This window comes from Ranitomeya imitator, chromosome 10, assembly GCF_032444005.1.
Source record: "Ranitomeya imitator isolate aRanImi1 chromosome 10, aRanImi1.pri, whole genome shotgun sequence".
NCBI lineage: Eukaryota > Metazoa > Chordata > Amphibia > Anura > Dendrobatidae > Ranitomeya > Ranitomeya imitator.
In genome coordinates, this window is record NC_091291.1 from 4,218,690 (window position 1) to 4,226,896 (window position 8,207).

The window sequence follows — 8,207 nt, forward strand, 5'->3', positions numbered from 1 at the left end:
TCAGTGCACCCAACATATCCACAGTGCCCCCATAATAACAGCCTCAGTGCCCCCAACATATCCACAGTGCCCCCATAACAGCCTCAGTGCCCCCAACATATCCACAGTGCCCCATAATAACAGCTACAGTGCCCAAACATATCCACAGTGCCCCCATAACAGCCTCAGTGCCCCCAACATATCCACAGTGCCCCCATAATAACAGCCACAGTGCCCCAACATATCCACAGTGCCCCATAATAACAGCCTCAGTGCCCCCAACATATCCACAGTGCCCCATAATAACAGCCTCAGTGCCCCCAACATATCCACAGTGCCCCATAATAACAGCCTCAGTGCCCCCAACATATCCACAGTGCCCCATAATAACAGCCTCACTGCCCCCAACATATCCACAGTGCCCCCATAATAACAGCCTCAGTGCACCAACATATCCACAGTGCCCCCATAATAACAGCCTCAGTGCCCCCAATATATCCACAGTGCCCCCATAATAACAGCCTCAGTGCCCCCAACATATCCACAGTGCCCCCATAATAACAGCCTCAGTGCCCCCAACATATCCACAGTGCCCCCATAATAACAGCCTCAGTGCCCCCAACATATCCACAGTGCCCCATAATAACAGCCTCAGTGCCCGCAACATATCCATAGTGCCCCCATAATAACAGCCTCAGTGCACCAACATATCCACAGTGCCCCATAATAACAGCCTCAGTGCCCCCAACATATCCACAGTGCCCCATAATAACAGCCTCAGTGCCCCCAACATATCCACAGTGCCCCCATAATAACAGCCTCAGTGCCCCCAACATATCCACAGTGCCCCCATAATAACAGCCTCAGTGCCCCAACATATCCACAGTGCCCCCATGATAACAGCCTCAGTGCCCCCAACATATCCACAGTGCCCCCATAATAACAGCCTCAGTGCCCCCAACATATCCACAGTGCCCCCATAATAACAGCCTCAGTGCCCCAACATATCCACAGTGCCCCCATAATAACAGCCTCAGTGCCCCCAACATATCCAGTGCCCAATAATAACAGCCTCAGTGCCCCAAACATATCCACAGTGCCCCCATAATAACAGCCTCAGTGCGCCCAACATATCCACAGTGCCCCCATAATAACAGCCCCAGTGCCCCCAACATATCCACAGTGCCCCCATAATAACAGCCTCAGTGCGCCCAACATATCCACAGTGCCCCCATAATAACAGCCCCAGTGCCCCCAACATATCCACAGTGCCCCATAATAACAGCCTCAGTGCACCAACATATCCACAGTGCCCCCATAATAACAGCCTCAGTGCCCCCAACATATCCACAGTGCCCCATAATAACAGCCTCAGTGCCCCCAACATATCCACAGTGCCCCATAACAGCCTCAGTGCCCCCAAAATATCCACAGTGCCCCCATAATAACAGCCTCACTGCCCCAACATATCCACAGTGCCCCCATAATAACAGCCTCACTGCCCTCAACATGCCCACAGTGCCCCATAATAACAGCCTCAGTGCCCCCAACATATCCACAGTGCCCCATAATAACAGCCTCAGTGCCCCAACATATCCACAGTGCCCCCATAATAACAGCCTCAGTGCCCCAACATATCCACAGTGTCCCATAATAACAGCCTCAGTGCCCCAACATATCCACAGTGCCCCCATGATAACAGCCTCAGTGCCCCAACATATCCACAGTGCCCCATAATAACAGCCTCACTGCCCCCATGTCCACAGTGCCCCCATAATAACAGCCTCAGTGCCCCAACATATCCACAGTGCCCCCATAATAACAGCCTCACTGCCCCTAACATATCCACAGTGCCCCATAATAACAGCCTCAGTGTCCCCAACATATCCACAGTGCCCCATAATAACAGCCTCAGTGCCCCCAACATCATCCTTAGTTACATAGTTTCCTCTTTTGTTATGTATAACACCATCCCTTATTACGTACCTTCCTCTCTAGTTATATATGATGCCCCCCCTCATTATATAGCTTCCTCTGCTGTTATGCACAATGCTGTCTCTTACAGTGTATTCTTGTTATTTTTGTTATTCCCAGCACCCTCTTTTATTACATAGTCCCCTCACTTCTTAGATATTAAATTACGGCTGATGGAGGAGCCAGTGAACAGACTACCAGTCCATCAGCCCCTCCATTACAAAGAAGCTTTCTCATGCTCCATCACCCGTCATTACATTATACAGCTAACAAGACAGGACGGTATGTAATAAAAAACAGGGCTCTATATAATCCAATATGTAAGGGATGGTGCTGTACACAATAAGGGAGGGCACTGTGTAATAAGGGATGGCAATATACATAATAAAGGAGACTATGTAATATATACATGTACAGTCGTGGTCAAAAGTATTCACACCCCTGCAATTCTGTCAGATAATACTCAGTTTCTTCCTGAAATGATTGTGTGAAGTAACACAATAAAGGAACATTTTGATTGAACTTGTTTGGGTCACTGCGTACGGTGCTACTGCTGCCTCACAATATACACTGCTCAAAAAAATAAAGGGAACACAAACAGCAGAATATAACTCCAAGTAAATCAAACTTCTGTGAAATCAAACTGTCCACTTAGGAAGCCACACTGATTGACAATCAATTATTGGCAATTATCAAGACCCCCTCAATAAAGGAGTGGTTCTGCAGGTGGGGACCACAGACCTCATCTCAGCACCAATGCTTTCTGGCTGATGTTTTGGTCACTTTTGAATGTTGGTTGTGCTTTCACACTCGTGGTAGCATGAGACGGACGCTACAACCCACACAAGTGGCTCAGATAGTGCAGCTCATCCAGGATGGCACATCAATGCGAGCTGTGGCAAGAAGGTTTGCTGTGTCTGTCAGCGTAGTGTCCAGAGGCTGGAGGCGCTACCAGGAGACAGGCCAGTACACCAGGAGACGTGGAGGGGGTCGTAGGAGGGCAACAACCCAGCAGCAGGACCGCTACCTCAGCCTATGTGCAAGGAGGAGCACTGTCAGAGCCCTGCAAAATGACCTCCAGCAGGCCACAAATGTGTCTGTGCAAACGGTTAGAAACCGACTCCATGAGGATGGTCTGAGTGCCCGACGTCCACAGATGGGGGTTGTGCTCACAGCCCAACACCGTGCAGGACGCTTGGCATTTGCCACAGAACACCAGGATTGGTAAATTCACCACTGGCGCCCTGTGCTCTTCACAGATGAAAGCAGGTTCACACTGAGCACATGTGACAAACGTGACAGAGTCTGGAGACGCCGTGGAGAGCGAGTTAGTAATGGTGTGGGGTGGCATTTCTTTGGGGGCCGCACAGCCCTCCATGCGCTCGCCAGAGGCAGCCTGACTGTCATTAGGTACCGAGATGAGATCCTCAGACCCCTTGTGAGACCATATGCTGGTGCGGTTGGCCCTGGGTTCCTCCTAATGCAGGACAATGCCAGACCTCATGTGGCTGGAGTGTGTCAGCAGTTCCTGCAAGATGAAGGCATTGAAGCTATGGACTGGCCGCCCGTTCCCCACACCTGAATCCGATGGAGCACATCTGGGACCTCATGTCTCGCTCCATCCACCGTCACATTGCACCACAGACTGTCCAGGAGTTGGCGGATGCTTTAGTCCAGGTCTGGGAGGAGATCCCTCAGGAGACCATCCGCCGCCTCATCAGGAGCATGCCCAGGCGTTGTAGGGAGGTCATACAGGCACGTGGAGGCCACACACACTACTGAGCATCATTTCCTTGTCTTGAGGCATTTCCACTGAAGTTGGATCAGCCTGTAACTTCATTTTCCACTTTGATTTTGAGCATCATTAGGTTTTATTGTTCTCAACACATTCCACTATGTAATGAATATTTACACCTGGAATATTTCATTCAGTGATATTCAGGATGTGGGATTTTAGTGTTCCCTTTATTTTTTTGAGCAGTGTGTGTAAAGGGGAAATGGCACAGCAGACTTCCAAAAAAGTGATGTTTATTGCCCAAACGGCGTGGCGACGTTTCGGATACAATCCTTTGTGAAGCAATGAATATTATCAAAGTGCAGGTACATATGGGTGCTCAATTCAGTACATCAATTAGTTACAAAATATTAAAAAGTATATAATGTATACAGAAAATATACAAAGTGCTCAGTGCGAAGTGACCATTCATAAAATATCATTATTACAATGACATAGCTCAGATATTGTGCACAATACAAGGAAATAGCAGAAATAAAGGAGGGGCCCAGACACATCTCCTGCACAGGGGCCCCAAGCTCGATCAGATGATTGTCTGCAGCGGTGACTGTAGGATGGGTCTGTTACCGCTGTGTCCACCCCTGGATCAGATGATTGTCTGCAGCGGTGACTGTAGGATGGGTCTGGTACCGCTGTGTCCGCCCCTGGATCAGATGATTGTCTGCAACGGTGACTGTAGGATGGGTCTGCTCTGTTACCGCTGTGTCCACCCCTGGATCAGATGATTGTCTGCAGCGGTGACTGTAGGATGGGTCTGTTACCGCTGTGTCCACCCCTGGATCAGATGATTGTCTGCAGCGGTGACTGTAGGATGGGCCTGGTCTGTTTACCGCTGTGTCCGCCCCTGGATCAGATGATTGTCTGCGGCGGTGACTGTAGGATGGGTCAGGTACCGTGTCCGACCCTGGATCAGATGATTGTCTGCAGCGGTGGCTGTGGGATGGGTCTGGTCTGTTACCGCTGTGTCCGCCCCTGGATTAGATGATTGTCTGCAGCGGTGACTGTAGGATGGGTCTGGTCTGTTACCGCTGTGTCCGCCCCTGGATCAGATGATTGTCTGCAGCGGTGACTGTAGGATGGGTCAGGTACCACTGTGTCCGCCCCTGGATCAGATGATTGTCTGCAGCAGTGGCTGTGGGATGGGTCTGGTCTGTTACCGCTGTGTCCGCCCCTGGATTAGATGATTGTCTGCAGCGGTGACTGTAGGATGAGTCTGGTCTGTTACCGCTGTGTCCGCCCCTGGATCAGATGATTGTCTGCAGCGGTGACTGTAGGATGAGTCTGGTCTGTTACCGCTGTGTCCACCCCTGGATCAGATGATTGTCTGCAGCGGTGACTGTAGGATGGCTCTGTGTTTCTGCACCTGGATCAGATGATTGTCTGCAGCGGTGACTGTAGGATGGTTCCGTGTTTCTGCACCTGGATCAGATGATTGTCTGCAGCGGTGACTGTAGGATGGGTCTGGTCTGTTTCCGCCCCTGGATCAGATGATTGTCTGCAGCGGTGACTGTAGGATGGGTCTGGTCTGTTACCGCTGTGTCCGCCCCTGGATCAGATGATTGTCTGCAGCGGTGACTGTAGGATGGGTCTGGTCTGTTATCGCTGTGTCTGCCCCTGGATCAGATGATTGTCTGCAGCGGTGACTGTAGGATGGGTCTGGTCTGTTATCGCTGTGTCTGCCCCTGGATCAGATGATTGTCTGCAGCGGTGACTGTAGGATGGGTCTGGTCTGTTATCGCTGTGTCTGCCCCTGGATCAGATGATTGTCTGCAGCGGTGACTGTAGGATGACTCTGGTCTGTTACAGCTGTGTCCGCCCCTGGATCAGATGATTGTCTGCAGCCGTGACTGTAGGATGGCTCTGGTCTGTTACCGCTGTGTCCACCCCTGGATCAAATGATTGTCTGTAGCGGTGACTGTAGGATGGCTCTGTGTTTCTGCACCTGGATCAGATGATTGTCTGCAGCGGTGACTGTAGGATGGCTCTGTTTCTGCACCTGGATCAGATGATTGTCTGCAGCGGTAACTGTAGGATGGGTCTGGTCTGTTTCCGCCCCTGGATCAGATGATTGTCTGCAGCGGTGACTGTAGGATGGGTCTGGTCTGTTACCGCTGTGTCCGCCCCTGGATCAGATGATTGTCTGCAGCGGTGACTGTAGGATGGGTCTGGTCTGGTCTGTTATCGCTGTGTCTGCCCCTGGATCAGATGATTGTCTGCAGCGGTGACTGTAGGATGGGTCTGGTCTGTTACCGCTGTGTCCGCCCCTGGATCAGATGATTGTCTGCAGCGGTGACTGTAGGATGACTCTGGTCTGTTACAGCTGTGTCTGCCCCTGGATCAGATGATTGTCTGCAGCGGTGACTGTAGGATGGCTCTGGTCTGTTATCGCTGTGTCTGCCCCTGGATCAGATGATTGTCTGCAGCGGTGACTGTAGGATGGGTCTGGTCTGTTATCGCTGTGTCTGCCCCTGGATCAGATGATTGTCTGCAGCGGTGACTGTAGGATGACTCTGGTCTGTTACAGCTGTGTAAGCCCCTGGATCAGATGATTGTCTGCAGCGGTGACTGTAGGATGGCTCTGGTCTGTGTCCACCCCTGGATCAGATGATTGTCTGCAGCGGTGACTGTAGGATGGGTCTGGTCTGTTACCGCTGTGTCCGCCCCTGGATTAGATGATTGTCTGCAGCGGTGACTGTAGGATGAGTCTGGTCTGTTACCGCTGTGTCCGCCCCTGGATCAGATGATTGTCTGCAGCGGTGACTGTAGGATGGCTCTGTGTTTCTGCACCTGGATCAGATGATGGTCTGCAGCGGTGACTGTAGGATGGCTCTGTGTTTCTGCACCTGGATCAGATGATTGTCTGCAGCGGTGACTGTAGGATGGGTCTGGTCTGTTACCGCTGTGTCCGCCCCTGGATCAGATGATTGTCTGCAGCGGTGACTGTAGGATGGGTCTGGTCTGGTCTGTTATCGCTGTGTCTGCCCCTGGATCAGATGATTGTCTGCAGCGGTGACTGTAGGATGACTCTGGTCTGTTACAGCTGTGTCTGCCCCTGGATCAGATGATTGTCTGCAGCGGTGACTGTAGGATGAGTCTGGTCTGTTACCGCTGTGTAAGCCCCTGGATCAGATGATTGTCTGCAGCGGTGACTGTAGGATGGCTCTGGTCTGTGTCCACCCCTGGATCAGATGATTGTCTGCAGCGGTGACTGTAGGATGGCTCTGGTCTGTGTCCACCCCTGGATCAGATGATTGTCTGCAGCGGTGACTGTAGGATGGGTCTGGTCTGGTCTGTTATCGCTGTGTCTGCCCCTGGATCAGATGATTGTCTGCAGCGGTGACTGTAGGATGGCTCTGTGTTTCTGCACCTGGATCAGATGATGGTCTGCAGCGGTGACTGTAGGATGGCTCTGTGTTTCTGCACCTGGATCAGATGATTGTCTGCAGCGGTGACTGTAGGATGGGTCTGGTCTGTTACCGCTGTGTCCGCCCCTGGATCAGATGATTGTCTGCAGCGGTGACTGTAGGATGGGTCTGGTCTGGTCTGTTATCGCTGTGTCTGCCCCTGGATCAGATGATTGTCTGCAGCGGTGACTGTAGGATGACTCTGGTCTGTTACAGCTGTGTCTGCCCCTGGATCAGATGATTGTCTGCAGCGGTGACTGTAGGATGAGTCTGGTCTGTTACCGCTGTGTAAGCCCCTGGATCAGATGATTGTCTGCAGCGGTGACTGTAGGATGGCTCTGGTCTGTGTCCACCCCTGGATCAGATGATTGTCTGCAGCGGTGACTGTAGGATGGCTCTGGTCTGTGTCCACCCCTGGATCAGATGATTGTCTGCAGCGGTGACTGTAGGATGGCTCTGGTCTGTGTCCACCCCTGGATCAGATGATTGTCTGCAGCGGTGACTGTAGGATGGGTCTGGTCTGGTCTGTTATCGCTGTGTCTGCCCCTGGATCAGATGATTGTCTGCAGCGGTGACTGTAGGATGAGTCTGGTCTGTTACAGCTGTGTAAGCCCCTGGATCAGATGATTGTCTGCAGCGGTGACTGTAGGATGAGTCTGGTCTGTTACCGCTGTGTAAGCCCCTGGATCAGATGATTGTCTGCAGCGGTGACTGTAGGATGGCTCTGGTCTGTGTCCACCCCTGGATCAGATGATTGTCTGCAGCGGTGACTGTAGGATGGCTCTGTGTTTCTGCACCTGGATACCATCATGTATCGCAGCAGTGATCGGAGAATCCCAGGAAACACAATCAGCACAAACCTTCATAAACCGCCCAGATAAATGGTGGAAAATCACGGCTTGGTGGGACCGCTGCAGAAAGCAATAACCGGAGCCATCACCGGAGCCGGGACCCCGGCCGCCCATCACCGGAGCCATCACCGGAGCCGCCTGCAGGTGTCGGGGTCAGCCGTGGACAGAGCGGCGCTGACTGACAGCACAAGGGAGAAAAATAGA

General features: G+C 52.0%; 1 long non-coding RNA gene across 1 annotated transcript; it reads right to left on the reverse strand.

Annotated features, from left to right (window-relative positions):
* Window positions 1–3,964: 3,964 nt before the first annotated feature.
* LOC138651679 (uncharacterized) lies at window positions 3,965–8,189 on the reverse strand. Its single transcript, XR_011315515.1, has 2 exons — window positions 6,592–8,189; window positions 3,965–6,535 (listed from the first exon to the last, which is right to left on the reverse strand). It is a non-coding gene; the product is annotated as an uncharacterized lncRNA (long non-coding RNA).
* Between the last annotated feature and the right edge of the window lie 18 nt (window positions 8,190–8,207).